This window comes from Ranitomeya variabilis, chromosome 5 (genome assembly GCF_051348905.1).
Source record: "Ranitomeya variabilis isolate aRanVar5 chromosome 5, aRanVar5.hap1, whole genome shotgun sequence".
Taxonomy (NCBI): Eukaryota; Metazoa; Chordata; class Amphibia; order Anura; family Dendrobatidae; genus Ranitomeya; species Ranitomeya variabilis.
Genome location: NC_135236.1, coordinates 680,874,124 through 680,886,314, shown reverse-complemented (window position 1 = coordinate 680,886,314; position 12,191 = coordinate 680,874,124). Strand labels below are relative to the sequence as shown.

The window sequence follows — 12,191 nt, the reverse complement described above, 5'->3', positions numbered from 1 at the left end:
TCACCCCGAAAACACCTTCCCCACAGTCACACATGGTGGTGGCAGCAAAGAGTGGGGGCGTAGGGTCACTTTTCAACAGGACAATGACCCTAAACCTCCTGCCAGAGTTACAATTAGATAATAGCATAGTCATGTGTGTGAACGGCGCCGTCACAGTCCAGACCCAAATCCCAGAGAATCTGTGAAAATGACTGATCACAGACGTCTCCATCCATTCTCGCTGAGTGAGAGCGAGGGGACAAAGAGGAAGGGGCAAAATGTCACCTCTAGATGTGCAAAGCTCCAAAGACAGACCCTAAAAGACTGCAGCAGTATCTGCAGCGAAAGATACTTTACACGTCAAAAATGCTCGTTATTCTGCATTGGTGTCACAGAGAATCCCAATAAAATACATGGGTGTAATGTGAAAAAATGTAGAAAAGTTCACGGGGTATGAAGACTTATTCAAGGCACTGTGTATAGTAAAATGTTTAGTATACACTGAACGCAGAATAACACCCCGCACCATGGGACAAGCAGCGGGCGGAGTCTGGTCACCGGCCAGTGGTAATGCTGCCAGAGCAGTGACACTGCAGGTGGGGGAGGGGATCGATGGTTGTTGTGATTGAGCTCAGTCTGGGACTTCTCCCATAAAGATCAGGAAGGATCAGACACCAAACATCACAAAGGTCTGTGACTGCTCCTGTGCGCAGAACCCTAACACGTCCCCTCCCAATACTAACCAGGGAACTATCACCCCCATACACTGCACAGTACCGCTCCTCCTGTATATATACACTGCACAGTACCACTCCTCCTGTATATATACACTGCACAGTACCACTCCTCCTGTATATATACACTGCACAGTACCACTCCTCCTGTATATATACACTGCACAGTACCACTCCTCCTGTATATATACACTGCACAGTACCACTCCTCCTGTATATATACACTGCACAGTACCACTCCTCCTGTATATATACCCTGCACAGTACCACTCCTCCTGTATATATACACTGCACAGTACCACTCCTCCTGTATATATACACTGCACAGTACCACTCCTCCTGTATATATACACTGCACGGTACCAGTCCTCCTGTATATATACACTGCACAGTGCCGCTCCTCCTGTCCTGTATATATACCCTGCACAGTACCACTCCTCCTGTCCTGTATATATACCCTGCACAGTACCACTCCTCCTGTATATACACACTGCACAGTACCACTCCTCCTGTATGTATACACTGCACAGAACCACTCCTCCTGTATATATACACTGCACAGTACCACTCCTCCTGTATATATACACTGCACAGTACCACTCCTCCTGTATATATACACTGCACAGCACCACTTCTCCTGTATATATACACTGCACAGTACCACTCCTCCTGTATATATACACTGCACAGTACCGCTCCTCCTGTATATATACACTGCACAGTACCACTCCTCCTGTCCTGTATATATACCCTGCACAGTACCACTCCTCCTGTCCTGTATATATACCCTGCACAGTACCACTCCTCCTGTATATACACACTGCACAGTACCACTCCTCCTGTATGTATACACTGCACAGAACCACTCCTCCTGTATATATACACTGCACAGTACCACTCCTCCTGTATATATACACTGCACAGTACCACTCCTCCTGTATATACACACTGCACAGTACCACTCCTCCTGTATATATACACTGCACAGTACCACTCCTCCTGTATATATACACTGCACAGTACCACTCCTCCTGTATATATACACCGCACAGTACCACTCCTCCTGTATATATACACTGCACAGTACTACTCCTCCTGTATATACACACTGCACAGTACCGCTCCTCCTGTATATATACACTGCACAGCACCACTCCTCCTGTATATATACACTGCACAGTACCACTCCTCCTGTCCTGTATATATACACTGCACAGTACCACTCCTCCTGTATATACACTGCAAAGTACCACTCCTCCTGTATATATACACTGCACAGTACCACTCCTCCTGTCCTGTATATATACACTGCACAGTACCACTCCTCCTGTATATATACACTGCACAGTACCGCTCCTCCTGTATATATACACTGCACAGTACCACTCCTCCTGTATATATACACTGCACAGTACCACTCCTCCTGTATATATACACTGCACAGCACCACTCCTCCTGTATATATACACTGCACAGTACCACTCCTCCTGTATATATACACTGCACAGCACCACTCCTCCTGTATATATACACTGCACAGTACCACTCCTCCTGTATATATACACTGCACAGCACCACTCCTTCTGTATATATACACTGCACAGTACCACTCCTCCTGTATATATACACTGCACAGTACCACTCCTCCTGTATATATACACTGCACAGTACCACTCCTCCTGTATATATACACTGCACAGCACCACTCCTCCTGTATATATACACTGCACAGTACCGCTCCTCCTGTATATATACACTGCACAGCACCACTCCTCCTGTATATATACACTGCACAGTACCGCTCCTCCTGTATATATACACTGCACAGTACCACTCCTCCTGTATATATACACTGCACAGTACCACTCCTCCTGTATATATACACTGCACAGTACCACTCCTCCTGTATATATACACTGCACAGTACCACTCCTCCTGTCCTGCATATATACACTGCACAGTACCACTCCTCCTGTATATACACTGCACAGTACCACTCCTCCTGTATATATACACTGCACAGTACCACTCCTCCTGTATATATACACTGCACAGTACCACTCCTCCTGTATATATACACTACACAGCACCACTCCTCCTGTATATATACACTGCACAGTACCACTCCTCCTGTATATATACACTGCACAGTACCACTCCCCCTGTATATATACACTGCACAGTACCACTCCTCCTGTATATATACACTGCACAGTACCACTCCTCCTGTATATATACACTGCACAGTACCGCTCCTCCTGTATATATACACTGCACAGTACCACTCCTCCTGTATATATACACTGCACAGTACCACTCCTCCTGTATATATACACTGCACAGCACCACTCCTCCTGTATATATACACTGCACAGTACCACTCCTCCTGAATATATACACTGCACAGCACCACTCCTCCTGTATATATACACTGCACAGTACCACTCCTCCTGTATATATACACTGCACAGCACCACTCCTCCTGTATATATACACTGCACAGTACCACTCCTCCTGTATATATACACTGCACAGTACCACTCCTCCTGTATATATACACTGCACAGTACCGCTCCTCCTGTATATATACACTGCACAGCACCACTCCTCCTGTATATATACACTGCACAGTACCGCTCCTCCTGTATACATACACTGCACAGCACCACTCCTCCTGTATATATACACTGCACAGTACCGCTCCTCCTGTATATATACACTGCACAGTACCACTCCTCCTGTATATATACACTGCACAGTACCACTCCTCCTGTATATATACACTGCACAGTACCACTCCTCCTGTCCTGCATATATACACTGCACAGTACCACTCCTCCTGTATATACACTGCACAGTACCACTCCTCCTGTGTATATACACTGCACAGCACCACTCCCCCTGTATATATACACTGCACAGTACCACTCCTCCTGTATATATACACTGCACAGAACCACTCCTCCTGTATATATACACTGCACAGTACCACTCCTCCTGTATATATACACTGCACAGTACCACTCCCCCTGTATATATACACTGCACAGTACCACTCCTCCTGTATATATACACTGCACAGTACCACTCCTCCTGTCCTGTATATATACACTGCACAGTACCACTCCTCCTGTATGTATACACTGCACAGTACCACTCCTCCTGTCCTGTATATATACACTGCACAGCACCACTCCCCCTGTATATATACACTGCACAGTATCACTCCTCCTGTATATATACACTGCACAGTATCACTCCTCCTGTATATATACACTGCACAGCACCACTCCCCCTGTATATATACACTGCATAGTACCACTCCTCCTGTATATATACACTGCACAGTACCACTCCTCCTGTCCTGTATATATACACTGCACAGCACCACTCCCCCTGTATATATACACTGCACAGTACCACTCCCCCTGTATATATACACTGCACAGTACCACTCCTCCTGTATATATACACTGCACAGTACCACTCCTCCTGTATATATACACTGCACAGCACCACTCCTCCTGTATATATACACTGCACAGTACCACTCCTCCTGTATATATACACTGCACAGTACCACTCCTCCTGTATATATACACTGCACAGTACCACTCCCCCTGTATATATACACTGCACAGTACCACTCCTCCTGTATATATACACTGCACAGTACCACCACTCCTGTCCTGTATATATACACTGCACAGTACCACTCCTCCTGTATATATACACTGCACAGTACCACTCCTCCTGTCCTGTATATATACACTGCACAGCACCGCTCCCCCTTTATATATACACTGCACAGTACCACTCCTCCTGTATATATACACTGCACAGTACCACCACTCCTGTCCTGTATATATACACTGCACAGTACCACTCCTCCTGTATATATACACTGCACAGTACCACTCCTCCTGTCCTGTATATATACACTGCACAGCACCACTCCCCCTGTATATATACACTGCACAGTACCACTCCTCCTGTATATATACACTGCACAGTACCACTCCTCCTGTCCTGCATATATATACACTGCACAGTACCACTCCTCCTGTATATACACTGCACAGTACCACTCCTCCTGTATATATACACTGCACAGTACCACTCCTCCTGTATATATACACTGCACAGGACCACTCCTCCTGTATATATACACTGCACAGCACCACTCCTTCTGTATATATACACTGCACAGTACCACTCCTCCTGTATATATACACTGCACAGTACCACTCCCCCTGTATATATACACTGCACAGTACCACTCCTCCTGTATATATACACTGCACAGTACCACTCCTCCTGTATATATACACTGCACAGCACCACTCCTCCTGTATACACTGCACAGTACCACTCCTCCTGTCCTGTATATATACACTGCACAGTACCACTCCTCCTGTCCTGTATATATACACTGCACAGTACCACTCCTCCTGTATGTATACACTGCACAGTACCACTCCTCCTGTCCTGTATATATACACTGCACAGCACCACTCCCCCTGTATATATACACTGCACAATACCACTCCTCCTGTATATATACACTGCACAGCACCACTCCCCCTGTATATATACACTGCATAGTACCACTCCTCCTGTATATATACACTGCACAGTACCACTCCTCCTGTATATATACACTGCACAGTACCACTCCTCCTGTCCTGTATATATACACTGCACAGCACCACTCCCCCTGTATATATACACTGCACAGTACCACTCCTCCTGTATATATACACTGCACAGCACCACTCCCCCTGTATATATACACTGCATAGTACCACTCCTCCTGTATATATACACTGCACAGTACCACTCCTCCTGTATATATACACTGCACAGTACCACTCCTCCTGTCCTGTATATATACACTGCACAGCACCACTCCCCCTGTATATATACACTGCACAGTACCACTCCCCCTGTATATATACACTGCACAGTACCACTCCTCCTGTATATATACACTGCACAGTACCACTCCTCCTGTATATATACACTGCACAGCACCACTCCTCCTGTATATATACACTGCACAGTACCACTCCTCCTGTATATATACACTGCACAGTACCACTCCTCCTGTATATATACACTGCACAGTACCACTCCCCCTGTATATATACACTGCACAGTACCACTCCTCCTGTATATATACACTGCACAGTACCACCACTCCTGTCCTGTATATATACACTGCACAGTACCACTCCTCCTGTATATATACACTGCACAGTACCACTCCTCCTGTCCTGTATATATACACTGCACAGCACCGCTCCCCCTGTATATATACACTGCACAGTACCACTCCTCCTGTATATATACACTGCACAGTACCACCACTCCTGTCCTGTATATATACACTGCACAGTACCACTCCTCCTGTATATATACACTGCACAGTACCACTCCTCCTGTCCTGTATATATACACTGCACAGCACCACTCCCCCTGTATATATACACTGCACAGCACCACTCCTCCTGTATATATACACTGCACAGTACCACTCCTCCTGTATATATACACTGCACAGTACCACTCCTCCTGTATATATACACTGCACAGTACCACTCCCCCTGTATATATACACTGCACAGTACCACTCCTCCTGTATATATACACTGCACAGTACCACTCCTCCTGTCCTGTATATATACACTGCACAGTACCACTCCTCCTGTATATATACACTGCACAGTACCACTCCTCCTGTCCTGTATATATACACTGCACAGCACCACTCCCCCTGTATATATACACTGCACAGTACCACTCCTCCTGTATATATACACTGCACAGTACCACTCCTCCTGTATATATACACTGCACAGCACCACTCCCCCTGTATATATACACTGCACAGTACCACTCCTCCTGTATATATACACTGCACAGTACCACTCCTCCTGTATATATACACTGCACAGTACCACTCCTCCTGTCCTGTATATATACACTGCACAGCACCACTCCCCCTGTATATATACACTGCACAGTACCACTCCTCCTGTATATATACACTGCACAGTACCACTCCTCCTGTCCTGTATATATACACTGCACAGCACCACTCCCCCTGTATATATACACTGCACAGCACCACTCCTCCTGTATATATACACTGCACAGTACCACTCCTCCTGTATATATACACTGCACAGTACCACTCCTCCTGTATATATACACTGCACAGTACCACTCCCCCTGTATATATACACTGCATAGTACCACTCCTCCTGTATATATACACTGCACAGTACCACTCCTCCTGTCCTGTATATATACACTGCACAGTACCACTCCTCCTGTATATATACACTGCACAGTACCACTCCTCCTGTCCTGTATATATACACTGCACAGCACCACTCCCCCTGTATATATACACTGCACAGTACCACTCCTCCTGTATATATACACTGCACAATACCACTCCTCCTGTATATATACACTGCACAGTACCACTCCTCCTGTATATATACACTGCACAGTACCACTCCCCCTGTATATATACACTGCACAGTACCACTCCTCCTGTATATATACACTGCACAATACCACCACTCCTGTCCTGTATATATACACTGCACAGTACCACTCCTCCTGTATATATACACTGCACAGTACCACTCCTCCTGTCCTGTATATATACACTGCACAGCACCGCTCCCCCTGTATATATACACTGCACAGTACCACTCCTCCTGTATATATACACTGCACAGTACCACCACTCCTGTCCTGTATATATACACTGCACAGTACCACTCCTCCTGTATATATACACTGCACAGTACCGCTCCTCCTGTCCTGTATATATACACTGCACAGCACCACTCCCCCTGTATATATACACTGCACAGCACCACTCCTCCTGTATATATACACTGCACAGTACCACTCCCCCTGTATATATACACTGCACAGCACCACTCCTCCTGTATATATACACTGCACAGTACCACTCCTCCTGTCCTGTATATATACACTGCACAGCACCACTCCCCCTGTATATATACACTGCACAGCACCACTCCTCCTGTATATATACACTGCACAGTACCACTCCTCCTGTATATATACACTGCACAGTACCACTCCTCCTGTATATATACACTGCACAGTACCACTCCCCCTGTATATATACACTGCACAGTACCACTCCTCCTGTATATATACACTGCACAGTACCACTCCTCCTGTCCTGTATATATACACTGCACAGTACCACTCCTCCTGTATATATACACTGCACAGTACCACTCCTCCTGTCCTGTATATATACACTGCACAGCACCACTCCCCCTGTATATATACACTGCACAGTACCACTCCTCCTGTATATATACACTGCACAGTACCACTCCTCCTGTATATATACACTGCACAGCACCACTCCCCCTGTATATATACACTGCACAGTACCACTCCTCCTGTATATATACACTGCACAGTACCACTCCTCCTGTATATATACACTGCACAGTACCACTCCTCCTGTCCTGTATATATACACTGCACAGCACCACTCCCCCTGTATATATACACTGCACAGTACAGTACCACTCCTCCTGTATATATACACTGCACAGTACCACTCCTCCTGTCCTGTATATATACACTGCACAGCACCACTCCCCCTGTATATATACACTGCACAGCACCACTCCTCCTGTATATATACATTGCACAGTACCACTCCTCCTGTATATATACACTGCACAGTACCACTCCTCCTGTATATATACACTGCACAGTACCACTCCTCCTGTATATATACACTGCACAGTACCACTCCTCCTGTATATACACTGCACAGTACCACTCCTCCTGTATATATACACTGCACAGTACCCCTCCTGTATATATACACTGCACAGTACCACTCCTCCTGTATATATACACTGCACAGTACCACTCCTCCTGTATATATACACTGCACAGTACCACTCCTCCTGTATATATACACTGCACAGTACCACTCCTCCTGTCCTGTATATATACACTGCACAGTACCACTCCTCCTGTATATATACACTGCACAGTACCACTCCTCCTGTCCTGTATATATACACTGCACAGTACCACTACTCCTGTATATATACACTGCACAGTACCACTCCTCCTGTATATATACACTGCACAGCACCACTCCTCCTGTATATATACACTGCACAGTACCACTCCTCCTGTATATATACACTGCACAGTACCACTACTCCTGTATATATACACTGCACAGTACCACTCCTCCTGTATATATACACTGCACAGCACCACTCCTCCTGTATATATATACACTGCACAGTACCACTACTCCTGTATATATACACTGCACAGTACCACTCCTCCTGTATATATACACTGCACAGCACCACTCCTCCTGTATATATACACTGCACAGTACCACTCCTCCTGTATATATACACTGCACAGTACCACTCCTCCTGTATATATACACTGCACAGCACCACTCCTCCTGTATATATACACTGCACAGTACCACTCCTCCTGTATATATACACTGCACAGTACCACTACTCCTGTATATATACACTGCACAGTACCACTACTCCTGTATATATACACTGCACAGTACCACTCCTCCTGTATATATACACTGCACAGCACCACTCCTCCTGTATATATACACTGCACAGTACCACTCCTCCTGTATATATACACTGCACAGTACCACTCCTCCTGTCCTGTATATATACACTGCACAGTACCACTCCTCCTGTATATATACACTGCACAGTACCACTCCTCCTGTCCTGTATATATACACTGCACAGTACCACTACTCCTGTATATATACACTGCACAGTACCACTCCCCCTGTATATATACACTGCACAGCACCACTCCTCCTGTATATATACACTGCACAGTACCACTCCTCCTGTATATATACACTGCACAGTACCACTCCTCCTGTATATACACTGCACAGTACCACTCCTCCTGTATATATACACTGCACAGCACCACTCCTCCTGTATATATACACTGCACAGTACCACTCCTCCTGTATATATATACACTGCACAGCACCACTCCCCCTGTATATATACACTGCACAGTACCACTCCTCCTGTATATATACACTGCACAGTACCACTCCTCCTGTATATATACACTGCACAGCACCACTCCCCCTGTATATATACACTGCACAGTACCACTCCTCCTGTATATATACACTGCACAGTACCACTCCTCCTGTATATATACACTGCACAGTACCACTCCTCCTGTCCTGTATATATACACTGCACAGCACCACTCCCCCTGTATATATACACTGCACAGTACCACTCCTCCTGTATATATACACTGCACAGTACCACTCCTCCTGTATATATACACTGCACAGTACCACTCCTCCTGTCCTGTATATATACACTGCACAGCACCACTCCCCCTGTATATATACACTGCACAGCACCACTCCTCCTGTATATATACACTGCACAGTACCGCTCCTCCTGTATATATACACTGCACAGTACCACTCCTCCTGTATATATACACTGCACAGTACCACTCCCCCTGTATATATACACTGCACAGTACCACTGCTCCTGTATATATACACTGCACAGTACCACTCCTCCTGTCCTGTATATATACACTGCACAGTACCACTCCTCCTGTATATATACACTGCACAGTACCACTCCTCCTGTCCTGTATATATACACTGCACAGTACCACTACTCCTGTATATATACACTGCACAGTACCACTCCTCCTGTATATATACACTGCACAGCACCACTCCTCCTGTATATATACACTGCACAGTACCACTCCTCCTGTATATATACACTGCACAGTACCACTACTCCTGTATATATACACTGCACAGTACCACTCCTCCTGTATATATACACTGCACAGCACCACTCCTCCTGTATATATACACTGCACAGTACCACTACTCCTGTATATATACACTGCACAGTACCACTCCTCCTGTATATATACACTGCACAGCACCACTCCTCCTGTATATATACACTGCACAGTACCACTCCTCCTGTATATATACACTGCACAGTACCACTCCTCCTGTATATATACACTGCACAGCACCACTCCTCCTGTATATATACACTGCACAGTACCACTCCTCCTGTATATATACACTGCACAGTACAACTACTCCTGTATATATACACTGCACAGTACCACTACTCCTGTATATATACACTGCACAGTACCACTCCTCCTGTATATATACACTGCACAGCACCACTCCTCCTGTATATATACACTGCACAGTACCACTCCTCCTGTATATATACACTGCACAGTACCACTCCTCCTGTCCTGTATATATACACTGCACAGTACCACTCCTCCTGTATATATACACTGCACAGTACCACTCCTCCTGTCCTGTATATATACACTGCACAGTACCACTACTCCTGTATATATACACTGCACAGTACCACTCCCCCTGTATATATACACTGCACAGCACCACTCCTCCTGTATATATACACTGCACAGTACCACTCCTCCTGTATATATACACTGCACAGCACCACTCCTCCTGTATATATACACTGCACAGTACCACTCCTCCTGTATATATATACACTGCACAGCACCACTCCCCCTGTATATATACACTGCACAGTACCACTCCTCCTGTATATATACACTGCACAGTACCACTCCTCCTGTATATATACACTGCACAGCACCACTCCCCCTGTATATATACACTGCACAGTACCACTCCTCCTGTATATATACACTGCACAGTACCACTCCTCCTGTATATATACACTGCACAGTACCACTCCTCCTGTCCTGTATATATACACTGCACAGCACCACTCCCCCTGTATATATACACTGCACAGTACCACTCCTCCTGTATATATACACTGCACAGTACCACTCCTCCTGTATATATACACTGCACAGTACCACTCCTCCTGTATATATACACTGCACAGTACCACTCCTCCTGTATATATACACTGCACAGTACCGCTCCTCCTGTCCTGTATATATACACTGCACAGCACCACTCCCCCTGTATATATACACTGCACAGCACCACTCCTCCTGTATATATACACTGCACAGTACCACTCCCCCTGTATATATACACTGCACAGCACCACTCCTCCTGTATATATACACTGCACAGTACCACTCCTCCTGTCCTGTATATATACACTGCACAGCACCACTCCCCCTGTATATATACACTGCACAGCACCACTCCTCCTGTATATATACACTGCACAGTACCACTCCTCCTGTATATATACACTGCACAGTACCACTCCTCCTGTATATATACACTGCACAGTACCACTCCCCCTGTATATATACACTGCACAGTACCACTCCTCCTGTATATATACACTGCACAGTACCACTCCTCCTGTCCTGTATATATACACTGCACAGTACCAC

At 45.6% G+C, this 12,191-nt stretch overlaps 1 protein-coding gene across 1 annotated transcript in view; it reads left to right on the top strand.

Annotated features, from left to right (window-relative positions):
* The first annotated feature begins 579 nt into the window (after positions 1-579).
* ADA2 (adenosine deaminase 2) overlaps positions 580-12,191 on the top strand; it is a 31,884-nt gene continuing 20,272 nt past the window's right edge. The window contains exon 1 of the mRNA XM_077267079.1: positions 580-668. The gene's annotated coding sequence lies outside the window, so the exon portion shown is untranslated. The remainder of the gene's footprint in view (positions 669-12,191) is intronic.